Consider the following 12,406-nt stretch of genomic DNA (forward strand, 5'->3'; position numbering starts at 1 on the left):
ACAGTACCAAGGCTAGACGAATTATCCCAAACGGGCAGCAGCAACAACTGAAGCCCGACGAGGCGGCTTGGGCAGGAGACTGGAGATGTGAGATCTGCCAGGTCTTAGGAATGCTTGTTCATTCTGTTCAGCATCCAGGCTTGTGTTTCTCTAACTAAGGCTCCTTTGATCCACATTTACAGTCTGCTTTTGATTCTTCCTTTATCACACCCGAGATACCACTGCTCTTGTCTTCACTTTCTAGCTACAGTGACACAGAGAGGCGAAGGGAAAAGCACACTCAGGTATCGTCTCTTTCCACGTTCTTTTAGATTTTCTGTCATCACTGTTATTTGTTTTCTGGGCTGAGTATTCCCTAGATTATGGGGATCTAAATTCAGTTACATGTGATAAATTACAATATGGCTGTCCTAATCCAGGCAGCTGACTCATAGCCTTCTTTAATTAGAAAATTCATCCTGAGTGCTGGTGTGCTTGCCGCCTATCTAGACTGATGAATAAAATGTGGACTGATTAACAATTTGAAAAAATATCAAAAACAATGTTTAAGGGTGATATTGGAGTTTCAACTAACAAGCAAGCCAAGACTTTCCTTGACATATAAAACCACTAGAATTTAACTGACTTCCCTGATACACTAGGGCCAATATTTACTTCAAAAGTTCTTTTGGATGGCAGATCCTGCACAGACAAGCTGAGACTAGCCAGGCAAAGTGCAAAAACCTCATCAAAGTCACAGGGAATCAGAATCATGTAGAATTGGGTAGATAAGAGTGAATTCTCTTTTCCTCACCATTGCTAATGAGAGAAGACAAGACATAGGAAACTCAGGTCTCCAGAAATAATGGTAACTAGTCTGGCAGACCTCCCCCTTCCTCGTGGTCACTCATGAAAAAAGAGGGAATGGAGGAAGGATAATGGGGAAACTCCAGAGGACATTCTAGGGCAGTAATACAAAATAAACTTGGAAGACATTCCAATATGTGTTCCTTCTGCCTTACAGAGAATCAACAAGACATCTCTAGACTATGTTAGTTTGATCAAGATCCTAGAAAAAGAAATTCCTGATATTTTTTTCATATTCCAACCTAGCCTAAATTAAACTGGATAATTCTTTAAAAGTAACCTCCAGTGAGCAGGGATACAAGAAAGATACCTAAACATAACAAAGACAATATACAGCAAGCCAACAGCCAACATCAAGATAAATGGAGAGAAACTCACAACAATCCCACTGAAATCAAGAACAAGATAAGGTTGTCCACTCTCTCCATATCTATTCAATATAGTTCTTGAGGTCCTAGCTAGAACAATAAGACAACAAAGAAAGATCAAGGGGGTACAAATCAGAAAGAAGTCAAACTCTCACTTCTGCTGATAATATGATTATTTACATAAGCAACCCCAAAAGTTCTACCAAGGAACTTCTACAACTCATAAACACTTTCAGTAATGTAGCAGGATACAAGATTAACTCAAAAAATCAGTAGCCTTCCTGTACACAGATGATAAAAGGGCTGGGAAAGAAGTCAGAGAAACAACATCCTTCACAATAGCCACAAATAGCATAAAATATCTCAGAGTAACTCCAACCAAACAAGTAAAAGACTTGTTTGGCAAAAACTTTAAATCTTCGAAGAAAGAAATTGAAAAAGACACCAGGAAGTGAAAAGATCTCCCATACTCTTGAGTAGGCAGAATTAAAAATAGTAAAAATGGCAATCTTACCAAAAGCAATCTACAGATTAAACGCAATGCATAGCAAAATTCTTCAAAGACCTCAAAAGAACAGTACTCAACTTCATATGGAAAATCAAAAAACCCAGGATAGCCAAAACAATCCTGTACAATAAAAGAACTTTTGGAGGCATCACAATCCCTGACTTCAAACTCTACTACAGAGCTACAGTACTGAAAACAGCCTGGCATAAGAACAGACAGGAGGGCCAATGGAATCTAATAGAAGACCTGGATATCAATCCACTCATCCTCAAACACCTGATTTTTGACAAAGAAGCAAAAAATATCAAATGAAAAAAAGAAAGCATATTTAGCAAGTGGTGCTGGCATAACTGGATATCAACATGTAGAAGAATGAAAATAGACCCATATCTATCACTATGCACAAACACAAGTCCAAATGGCTCAAAGACCTCAACATAAAGTCAGTCACACTGAACCTTATAGAAGAGAAAGTGGGAAATACATTTGAATGCATTGGCATAGGAGAACATTTCCTAAATATAACCCCAACAGCACAGACACTGAGAGAAACAATTAATAAATGGGACCTCCTGAAACTAAAAAGCTTCTGTAAAGCAAAGGACATGGTCAACAAGACAAAATGACAGCCTACAGAATAGGATAAGATATTCACCAACCCCACATCAGACAGAGGGCTGATCTCCGAAATATACAAAGAACTCAAGAAATTGGTCACCAAAAGAACACATAATCCAACTTAAAAAAATATGGAGTACAGACCCAAACAGAGAACTCTCAACAGAGGAATCTAAAATGGCTGAAAGACATTTAAAGAAATGCCCAACGTCCTTAGTCATCAGAGAAATGCAAAACAAAACAACTCTGAGAATCCATCTTACACCTGTAAGAATGGCCAAGATCAAAAACACTGATGACAACCTATGCTGGAGAGGTTGTGGGGTAAAGGGAACACTTCTGCACTGCTGGTGGGAGTACAAACTGGTACAGCCCCTTTGGATGTCAGTATGGCAATTTCTCAAAAAATTAGGAAACAACCTTCCTCAAGACCCAGCAATACCACTTTGGGGTATATATCCAAAGGAGACTCAATCGTGCCAAAAGGACATGTGCTCAACTATGTTCATAGCAGCATTGTTTGTCATAGCCAGAACCTGGAAACAGCCTAAATGCTCTTAGACCAAAGAATGGTTGAGTAAAATGTGGTACATTTACACAATAGAGTACTACACAGCAGAAAAAAATAATGACATATTGAAATTTGCAGACAAATGGATGGAGCTAGAAAACATCACATTGTGTGAGATAACCCAGATCCAGAAAGACAATTATCATATATACTCACTCATAAGTGGTTTTTAAATATAAAGCAAAGAAAACCAACCTACAATTCACAATCCCAGAGAACCTAGACAACGAGGACCCTAAGAGAGACATACATGGATCTAATCTACATGGGAAGTAAAAGACAAGATCTCCTGAGTAAATTGGGAACATGGAGACCAATGGGGGGGAGAGAAGAGGAGGAAAGAGGCAGGAAGGGGAGAAGATAAAAATGTATAGCTCAATAAAATTAATTTTAAAAGTAAATAAAAATTAGCCTCTAGTGAGAAATATTAATCAGTATAATAATAATATCCTGCAATGTGATCTCTTTATTGAAGGGAAGAAACTTAATAAGTTTTTCTTCTCCTTTTGGTTTTTGTTTTGTTTGTTTATTTGCTGGCTTGCTTTGTTTTTGTTTTATCTTCATTTTGAGACATGCACATGGGTACAGGTTTTTGTTCTTTGTAGAGTCTATAGAAACTAAATTCAAAAACACAGCTACTGCATGCGTCATTCTATAGACTCTACAGAGAACAAAACTTGTTTGACTTTCTTGTGTTTTCTATGCAGTTTTTCTGGGATCTTATGAAACCTCATAGTTTAACAATTTGTATATGGGTAACATTTATTTATATTATTACCCTATGTGTATTGTTTGGACTTATTTTTATTTCTTATGTACTATGTCTCATGGTATTAAGAAAGGAAATAAAATAAAAGGAAAACAATACATAGAAGAAATGTTAAAATGGTGTAAAAATGAAAGCATTTTTAGTAAAGAGAGGTTTCTGTGTGAAGAGGGCTGTAAAGAAAAGCAAAACTGCTAAGCAAGTTATGGATGTCTGAGTGAGTTACAGGGGTGTAAAAGATGACACTTGGACAATGTATAAAGTCAATAGTGCATATACTGATATCAAACCTCTACATTTTTTTCTTTTATTGAAAATAGATATCATTTCACAGAATAGATACTTTTCATATAATATATCTTGATCATGGTTTTCCTTCTCTTTACTCCTCCAGTTCCTATATACTTCCTCTCCCACTCAGATCCACTCCCTTTCTGTTTCTCAATGGAAAACAAATAGGATTCTGTAGAAAAATAATAAAATACAGCATCACATATTTAGATAAGACAAAAACTAACACATTGTAATTGATCAAAACAAATGAACAGAAGGGAAAAAACCCAAGAGAAGGCACAAGAGACAGAGCCTCATTTGTTCACACACTCAGGAATCCCATAGAAACACTAAACTGGAAACCATAATAAATATGTAAAGGATCTACACGATTTTTTTAAATAGAGAATAAAATATATGTGCATAAATAAAATAAAATGAAAATTATAATAAGATGATTCTTTTTAAAAGGAAGAGCCCTGACGTGCTATTGTGAGACAAGGAATCTCCAAAGATTCTGTGGAGCTCATTTTCCGCTGGCTGTCTACTGCTGGGCATGAAGCCTGCCTTTAAGGGTAGTCAAACCTCTACTTAAGTCAATTGAGTTCTCTTAAGTTATCAACTGCTTAGTAATAGCTATAAGTGTTAGCTTAAAAGAATAAAATATATATCTATATATCTAATCAAGATTTACTTTGAAGTGTTCAGGTTTTGCTCAAACTTTATCTAAATATTGCATGGTAGTGAAAGTTCCAGACTGCAGGTACTTGCCAGTCTGGGTGGTCAATAGCGTACTTAAAGGCCTGCCTATAGAATGTGGATTCAAGGGGATTGGAAGTATATTATTTTGCCCCTTGCCCTCTAAAATTTACTAGGTCCCAGGGACTACAGAGGTATTTCTCCAAATGTTCTCTAACCTCCTGCTCAAGACATGCCACTAGGTGGACTCTAACAAGTGTCCAGTCTACAAAGAAGAAATTTCCTCAATGCTTCCAAGCAAAACCTCAGTCAAGCAGGGTTTTTGACTTTTTTGTAAAAGATAGAACAACCAATGGAAGAAAATCTAGAGGAGCCAGAAGTTCCTCCCAAGCCCAAGTGACATGTGGATCAGATCCTTCCCTGACCTGGAAAGTAAAAAATTAAATGAACAGTTTTGGTCACCTGCAAGATCTTAAATACCCAACAGGAAGCTGTAAGCAAAGACTAAAGTATTTGATACTTCTAACGGTTAAATAGACTACATTCTCCCAGACGTTAGATTTAAATTCATTAAGTTGTTATTTAGATAATGATTTCTCACTAATCATTTTCTTCTTGACAAGGAAAATTCTGCCCAGATATAAGACCTCATGATCTTGGTTCAATTCAATGCTTCAGCACCTACCTGAAGCTGAGAGAAACAGGCCCTCTATTGTTTTAACATAAAAATCCAACCATGAGCAGAAGAAAACAAAGATGGCAGCAACTGCCAGCACTCACTCCGAGAAGTCTGAGAGACCCATGGAGGCTCCCAGGGGTGATGCAGTGGCAGAAAAGGGATCTGCAGGATTGACAATAGCTCCAGAGCAACTAAGAAAAAAAGGTAAGTCTTACAGGAAGATGTTTTTAAAAAGCAAACTCACAAAATTTCAAGGAAAGATGGTGAAACAGAGCTGCACACTGCAGAGAATAACAAACGCCCTTCACTGCTGAGTCTCAGCCAGGAGGCTGCAAGCACAAATGTCATGTCTGATGAGCTCTGGGGCTGGCATCAACGACAGGGAGATGTGTTGAGGCCTAGAGCTCCTGCAGAAACAGGTCATAACAGAATGGAATTGTTCCTAAGCCTGCCAGCCAGAAGCCAGCATGGAGCCACTGAGGATGTAGCAAGTTCTGCCTACCCTGTTGAGAGACAGAGTGTTGGGCAGCACTACCCACCGGCTACAAGCACAAAGGTCAATCCCTGGGAGCCTCAAGGCAGCAGACATCAAGAGCAGGAAAGTGTCTGGCAGTGAGGAGCCCACACAGAACCTACCCCCAGACACCCTTCCTTGCCATAACATCACCCTGACTCTGAGCAACAGTGGGATATCCTAGATGAATCTCAGCAATGGTCCAGTATTTATCATCCTTCAGAGGCCAGAGACCTTGAACCAGACCAATGATTTGTTGTAATGAATGCTTGAATGTAAAGCTGTTTGAGAAAAAAATAAACACACACACACACACACACACGTATATATATAATGACACACTGCAGTTTCCAATGCCACTATGACAAATATTCAATGGAGAGGTGGGAAAAATGGAGGAGCAGAGCGGTGAGTGCATGATAGAGAGAGACAAAACTGGAGATGTGACAGCCGTGTTGGCCGTAACAGCTGTGAGAGAAGGCTGTGGTGGAGAGAGAACCATGTCAATGCCAAGTAGAACCAACAGGTAATCAACAGTGAACAAACTCAGCACCCTGAACACAACTACTCAGTCACACAATCTCCCTGTTTCTCTTGAACAGGATATCCAAGATGAAGAAGAGTTCATTTTCTGGATTGAACCTCCTCAAAAGATCACTATGGTCTGTGCTGCCGCTGGAGGCCACTTTGGTATCTATGAACCACTGCCCCAGGCCATGTTGAAGCCTGAGATTCATCCAGATATCCATGATCCTCCAAAGCTGGAAGTCATGTTGATGTCCCTGGCCCAAGTTATCACCAAAGGCCATGCATGTTCTGGGATGCCACCTAAAGCCATGTTCATGTCCATAATCTGAGCTGCCTCTGAAGGTCATGTCTGGGTCTGTGATCCTACAGTAGCCAGGGCTATGTTGATGCCCATGCCCCATGTTACCACTGAAAGCCATTGAAAGTCTGTGATCTGTGCTGTAGCCTGAAGCTATGTTGCTGGCCATAGGCTGTTCTGCCACCAAGGACCATGTTGAAATGAGTAGCCTGAGCTGCCACCTGAAGCCTTACTAATGTCCTCGGCTTATGCTGCCACTGAGGGCTATGATGGTGTTTGTGGCCCATGTGGATACAGAGGGCTGTGTTGATGTCTGTGGTCTATACTCCTACTGAAGACCGTGTGAATGTCTATGGTCCATGCTGTCACCAGAAACTGTGTGTAAGTCCATGATCCATGCTTCCACTAATTGTAGAGGGCAAGGAAGCTTCTTTTGCCATGGTATTGATGGGTACAGACTCACAGTTGAGAAAGAGTGATGGAGATAATGAACTGAACTTCTAAAATTATACGTGAGTCACCCCAATTAAATGTTTTTCTTATAAGAGCTGCTGTGGTCCTGGTGTCTCTTCACAACAACAAAAACCCAAACTAAGACAGAAGTTGGTACTAGAAGTGGGATATTGCTGTGATAGGTTTAATTGTGTGTTTGTTTGAAGGTATTTGAACTTTGGTACTTTAAGTTTAGAAAACAGTAGAATACTTTAAGCACTGCTTAATAGGCCATACTAGTAGGAGCATGGAAGGCAATGGTGCTAAGAGCTACTTAAACTGTGGGGGACTCAGTCAAGAGGTGTCAGAGGAGAATTTTAGTATGCTGCCTAGAGATCATTCTTGTGATATTTTGGTTTAAAAGATGGTTGTCTTTTGCCCTTGTCCAAAGAATTTGCCTGAGGCCAAAGTGAAGAGTTTTGGATTAATTCTGTTGGCAGAAAAAAAATCTCAGAACAACCTAGTATAGACTATGTCATGTGGCTGTTAGTGGTTACTCTAATGAAGATTTATAATGAAAAGGAATCAACTGAACAGGGTAAATTACAAAAAGTAAGTTTTGAGGAGAAAAAAGCAACAGAAACTGAATGTTTATCTCTTTAAACAAAGAATTTAGCTTCAAATTAAGACATGAAATACAGGGAGTGGTGTCCTCAGGGCAAGATCTCACCCAGCTAAGTTTCTAGTTTGTTGAAAAGATTTATAGAAAAATTTAGAGCCTGGTGTGGTGGTGCACACTTTTAAGTCCAGTACTGGGAAGCCAGAGACTGATGACTCTCGAAGTTTGAGGCCATCTTCTCTACCTACCCACTTTCATTTTCTTTTCCCCACCTAAGGCCATCAAGACCAATCTGTGTTGCCCAAATATTCTTGGATAAGGCATTCCACTGGAGCCTGGTCAACTTACCAGGAACTACACTCTAAGAGAAAATTGAGAGTTTATTTTCTCCTACAAGAGAACCCCTGCCTGGAGGTTACACATGAAGGAAGACACTTAAACTCCACCAAGACATAATCTCTCCAGTGAGCTGCTTTGGAACCGGAAGTCTAGACTTTCATGATGAAAATGATTATACATATTCCCCAACGTCAGTCCATCTCCTAAATGATTTTGAAGTTACCTCTTCAGAGTCAGGAATAAAATTACATCAAGAAAGGCCCACTGGGAGAAAATTATTTCCGTCTGGTCAAGAGAATGGAATCTCTAGTCTGAGAGAAGAACCGACATTGCAGCTGAGCAAGTCAACAATCAGGCTAAGGAACAACCCTGAGGAAGCTGTGACCGTCCTTAGGAAGGTGGGTTTCCCTTAAGCCATGTTAAAGAGAATAATTACCCCTTTAGAGAGATAATACACTTTTTCTTCCCAGAATTGCCTTCCTACCCTTGGCACTGTAGCTTATAGAGCTGTAACCAGGAAGTATCATTGGTTTTTCCACTTTCCTGAATTATTTATTCAGGGAAGCATACTTTCTTTTTATGGCTCTGTTCTGTGTGCAAACTTTCCGTGGTACTTTGCGTTTCCTTACTCTTCCTCTAAAAGTCCCCCTCCCCACCATGTGGTTGTTTATCCTCCAAATGATATGCTCTCTCTCTCTCTCTCTCTCTCTCTCTCTCTCTCTCTCTCTCTCTTCTCCATTCTCCTCTTCTGGAAAGCTGCTAAGATTTACAACTTTCCAGCCCTGGAGTTTTTTTTTTAAACTCTAATACTCTCTGTTCGAAAACAAAGTAAAAAGTAAAATTAAAATAAATGAACAAATGAAGATATCCGTGGACATATAATACTTCCGAACTCCATGGAACCCTCTCTAAAAACATTTCTTAATTACAAAAGAGAAGGTTTTAGTGCAGGTAGGTACCATGAGGCATACAGAGTGATTAAAGATCTTGGTAGGTATCCAAAGGGAGGCAGGAAGAGGAAAATGGCAAAAAAAAGATAGTAAACAGAAAACCTGGTCCAAGATGGTAAAATAAATCTGAATGTAAGAGTAGTATGAAAAATGAGTAGATTAAATTTACTAAACAAAAGAAGAGACTCCAAATTGGGCAAGAACAAAATGGCCTTAAAATGGCATGTTTTAAGGACTATATGTGAGTTTTCTAAAAGCAGAAACGATTATTAGAAACAAATACAGCAGGCAGTTAGGAAGCAAAGAGACGTGGAGTAGCACTACACATCTCAGACGAGCTAAAAACCGGTGTATAAGACATAAAAGCCAAAGAGAAAGAGTACACACTGGCAAAAAATAAACAACGAGCCCAAAGCTACAACAATAGAATTGCCAAGCTCAACTATTAACATTTATTGAGCACCATGTAAACCCTAATCTAAGTTCTTCTCACACTGACTTGTTTGATCTTCACCACAAGTCAGGGAGATATCACTAGTACTAGCGATCACGTCATTATCACCAGTTTATGTGGAGCAGCTAAGCCACACTGTGTATCAGAATTATAAATAAATGTCACTGATAATAAAACCCTGACACAGAAGACAACAACTGACAAAACTAAGGGCAGAAACAACCACATCAAGAAATGCAATTAAAAACTTTAAATGCACCTTCCAAAATCTATTAAATCAAGAATGTGTTTAAAGAATCCTTGAATTCACAATTATACTGAAAAAGAGAGAGAGAAAGCTCTTGTTTTCAGAACAATACTAACTAATAAATGCAGAAAACACAGTGGAAGAAGAAAATCACCACAACTAATAATGGAATTCTTGAGGTGAAGATCATTATTCTATAATAAAACCATTGCTCAAAAAGGGTTTTGAAAAATTGAATATCTAATGGTCTTAAAGTAATATCCCACAGATTTGATTTTAAGGTGGAATAGCTTATTGATTTAAAAGTGGAAAAAGCTCATAGCTTTACGATAAAGCTGGTGCAGGAGTGCACACCACCTAAATAAAGTCAGTGATAAGGAGATGGACCGACACCTTATGCCTCTTCATACGGTGCAATGGAAAGAACACAGTTTTACCAGAAGACAAAGAAATTTTGTGGGATGTGAGAGTGTTTACCTGTAGTGTCTACAAAATATTAATGACCATACACAAAGTATGACCTCTTATAGGATCGTAGATCAAAATTTAAATAAGAGCAATCATCAAGGTATTAAAGAAGCAAATATTGATTATCTCAATGGGTGTTATAAATTGGAAATGTTCTGTTCTATTTATACCTTGAAATAGCTTAAAGGTAAACCAGACATAAGGAAATTCCTTAAGTAAAAAAAAGGGTCAACTGAAAAGACCCAAAAGAAACATTGTAATGAATTCTCTTATAGTAAAAATGATGTTCACTATTTCTGAAATCGCTTTACATAGCTCTCAGGGTTTTGGCCAATCATAAATGAAAGTTGCAAGAGAAACTCAAAATTGTCATTGTTTTCAAATAACAAACAATGAAGGCTAGTTTCAAAAAGAATAAGAGCTATTAAGTCATACATTATAGTTGATGAAGAAAAGCCCAATATTTATGGATGGTTTAGCATTGTATAGATAAAGTCTCCAAAGAATTAACATAAATTTAAGAGAATTACAAGCAAAATTTCAGCAGAATTTTTAACATCTCATCAAACTAACTCTAAAATAAGGAGAAACAAACAAACACCCATGAATAACACAGATAATTTTGAAAAAGTGGAGCAGAACCAATCATCTTCTGGGCTCCTGTAACAAATCGCCTCAACAAGATGACCTAATACCACATTCTCTCCCAGTTCTACAAACTTGTCCTCCAAACTCAAGGTGTTGACAGGACCCCGGTCCCTCTGGAAGCACTGAGGGAGAATCCATCCCCATCTGCTCCAGTGTCTGTGGACTGACAACATTCCTTGGCTTTCCTTGACTGTGGCTACACCCCTGTGGTCTCAGTCTCCATCTTCATAGCCTATTCTATATGTTCATGTCTTCTCTTCTCCCTTATAAAGGCACTTGTCTTTATAGTTAGGACTCACCCAATTAATCCAGAAGAATGTCATTTCAAGATCCTTTATTTAATTTCATTTATAATGACTCTTTTTCAAGTAAAAAGACATTTATGGGAGTCAAGGATTCAAATGTGGACATGTTGAGAGAAGCCAACATTTAATATACCATACTCTAACAAATATAAGGTATAACAGGAAGCCCACGTTTGATTCTATTGTACTAATGTGATGAATTTTCTTCATATTACATACTCTTTGATGTTATCTGATGAGAGATACATTGCTTCTAGGATCTTTTTTTAGAAAATTCCTAAGCCCAATGTGACCATAAGAAAACATCAGACAAACCCAAATCAGAGGGCATTCAACAAAATGTTTGACCAGTACTCTTTAAAATCCAAAGATCATTAAACATATGCACACATACACACAAAGAGAGAGAGTTACTGGGAATCTATCTCAGAAAGAAGGAGACTAAGGAGGTATGGCAATTGAATGCAATATAGTGTCCTGAACTGTATATTAGAACAGTCCAAAGAAATTCACGTAGAACTGGAGAAACAGGAATGGCTATAGTCTAGTTCATAGTGTTATACTACATAACTGCCTTGTTTTTTGACTAACATACTAACTTATGTGATAGTTAGCACCTAGGGAGAGCTTAGAGATGCTGGTAATATTACTCTGTAGTATCTTTATATCTTTTCTGTAAAAACAAATTATTCAAAATTAAACCATTTTACCACATATAAAATACTTTCTTCTCAACAAAACATAATAGGAGATGCTTGTGTGAAGTAAATGAAAATCTCAGATATACAATAAGTTAATGAGGAAGTCAAGAAATTCAACAGAAAAATGGATAAGGCTATGGATAGATGAGTACTAGGTGAGAAATCCAAATGATTAATAAATGTATAAATAGAATTCTATCTCACAATTAACCAGAAATACTCTAAACAACATCGAAATATATCTAGATCAGTTTGAAAAGCTTGTGGATGTTGTGGTTTGAGTGTAATTGACCCCTATAAACTCATAAGGAGTGGCACTATTAGGAGGTGTGGCATTATTGAGGTAGATGTGGCCTTGTTGGAGGAAGTGTGTCACTGTGGGGACAGGCTTTGAGGTCTCCTATGCTCAAGTCATGCCTAGTTCACTTCACTTCCTGCTGCCTGCAGGATCACGATGGAGCTCCTTCTGCACTCTCAGCTCCTTCTCCAGCACCATGTCTGCCTGCATGCCACCATGTCCTGCCACAATGATAATGGACTGAACCTCTGAAACCCCAATTAAATGTTTCCCTTTA

The sequence above is a fragment of the Myodes glareolus genome, chromosome 5 (genome assembly GCF_982192425.1).
Source record: "Myodes glareolus chromosome 5, mMyoGla1.1, whole genome shotgun sequence".
NCBI classification, from domain to species: domain Eukaryota; kingdom Metazoa; phylum Chordata; class Mammalia; order Rodentia; family Cricetidae; genus Myodes; species Myodes glareolus.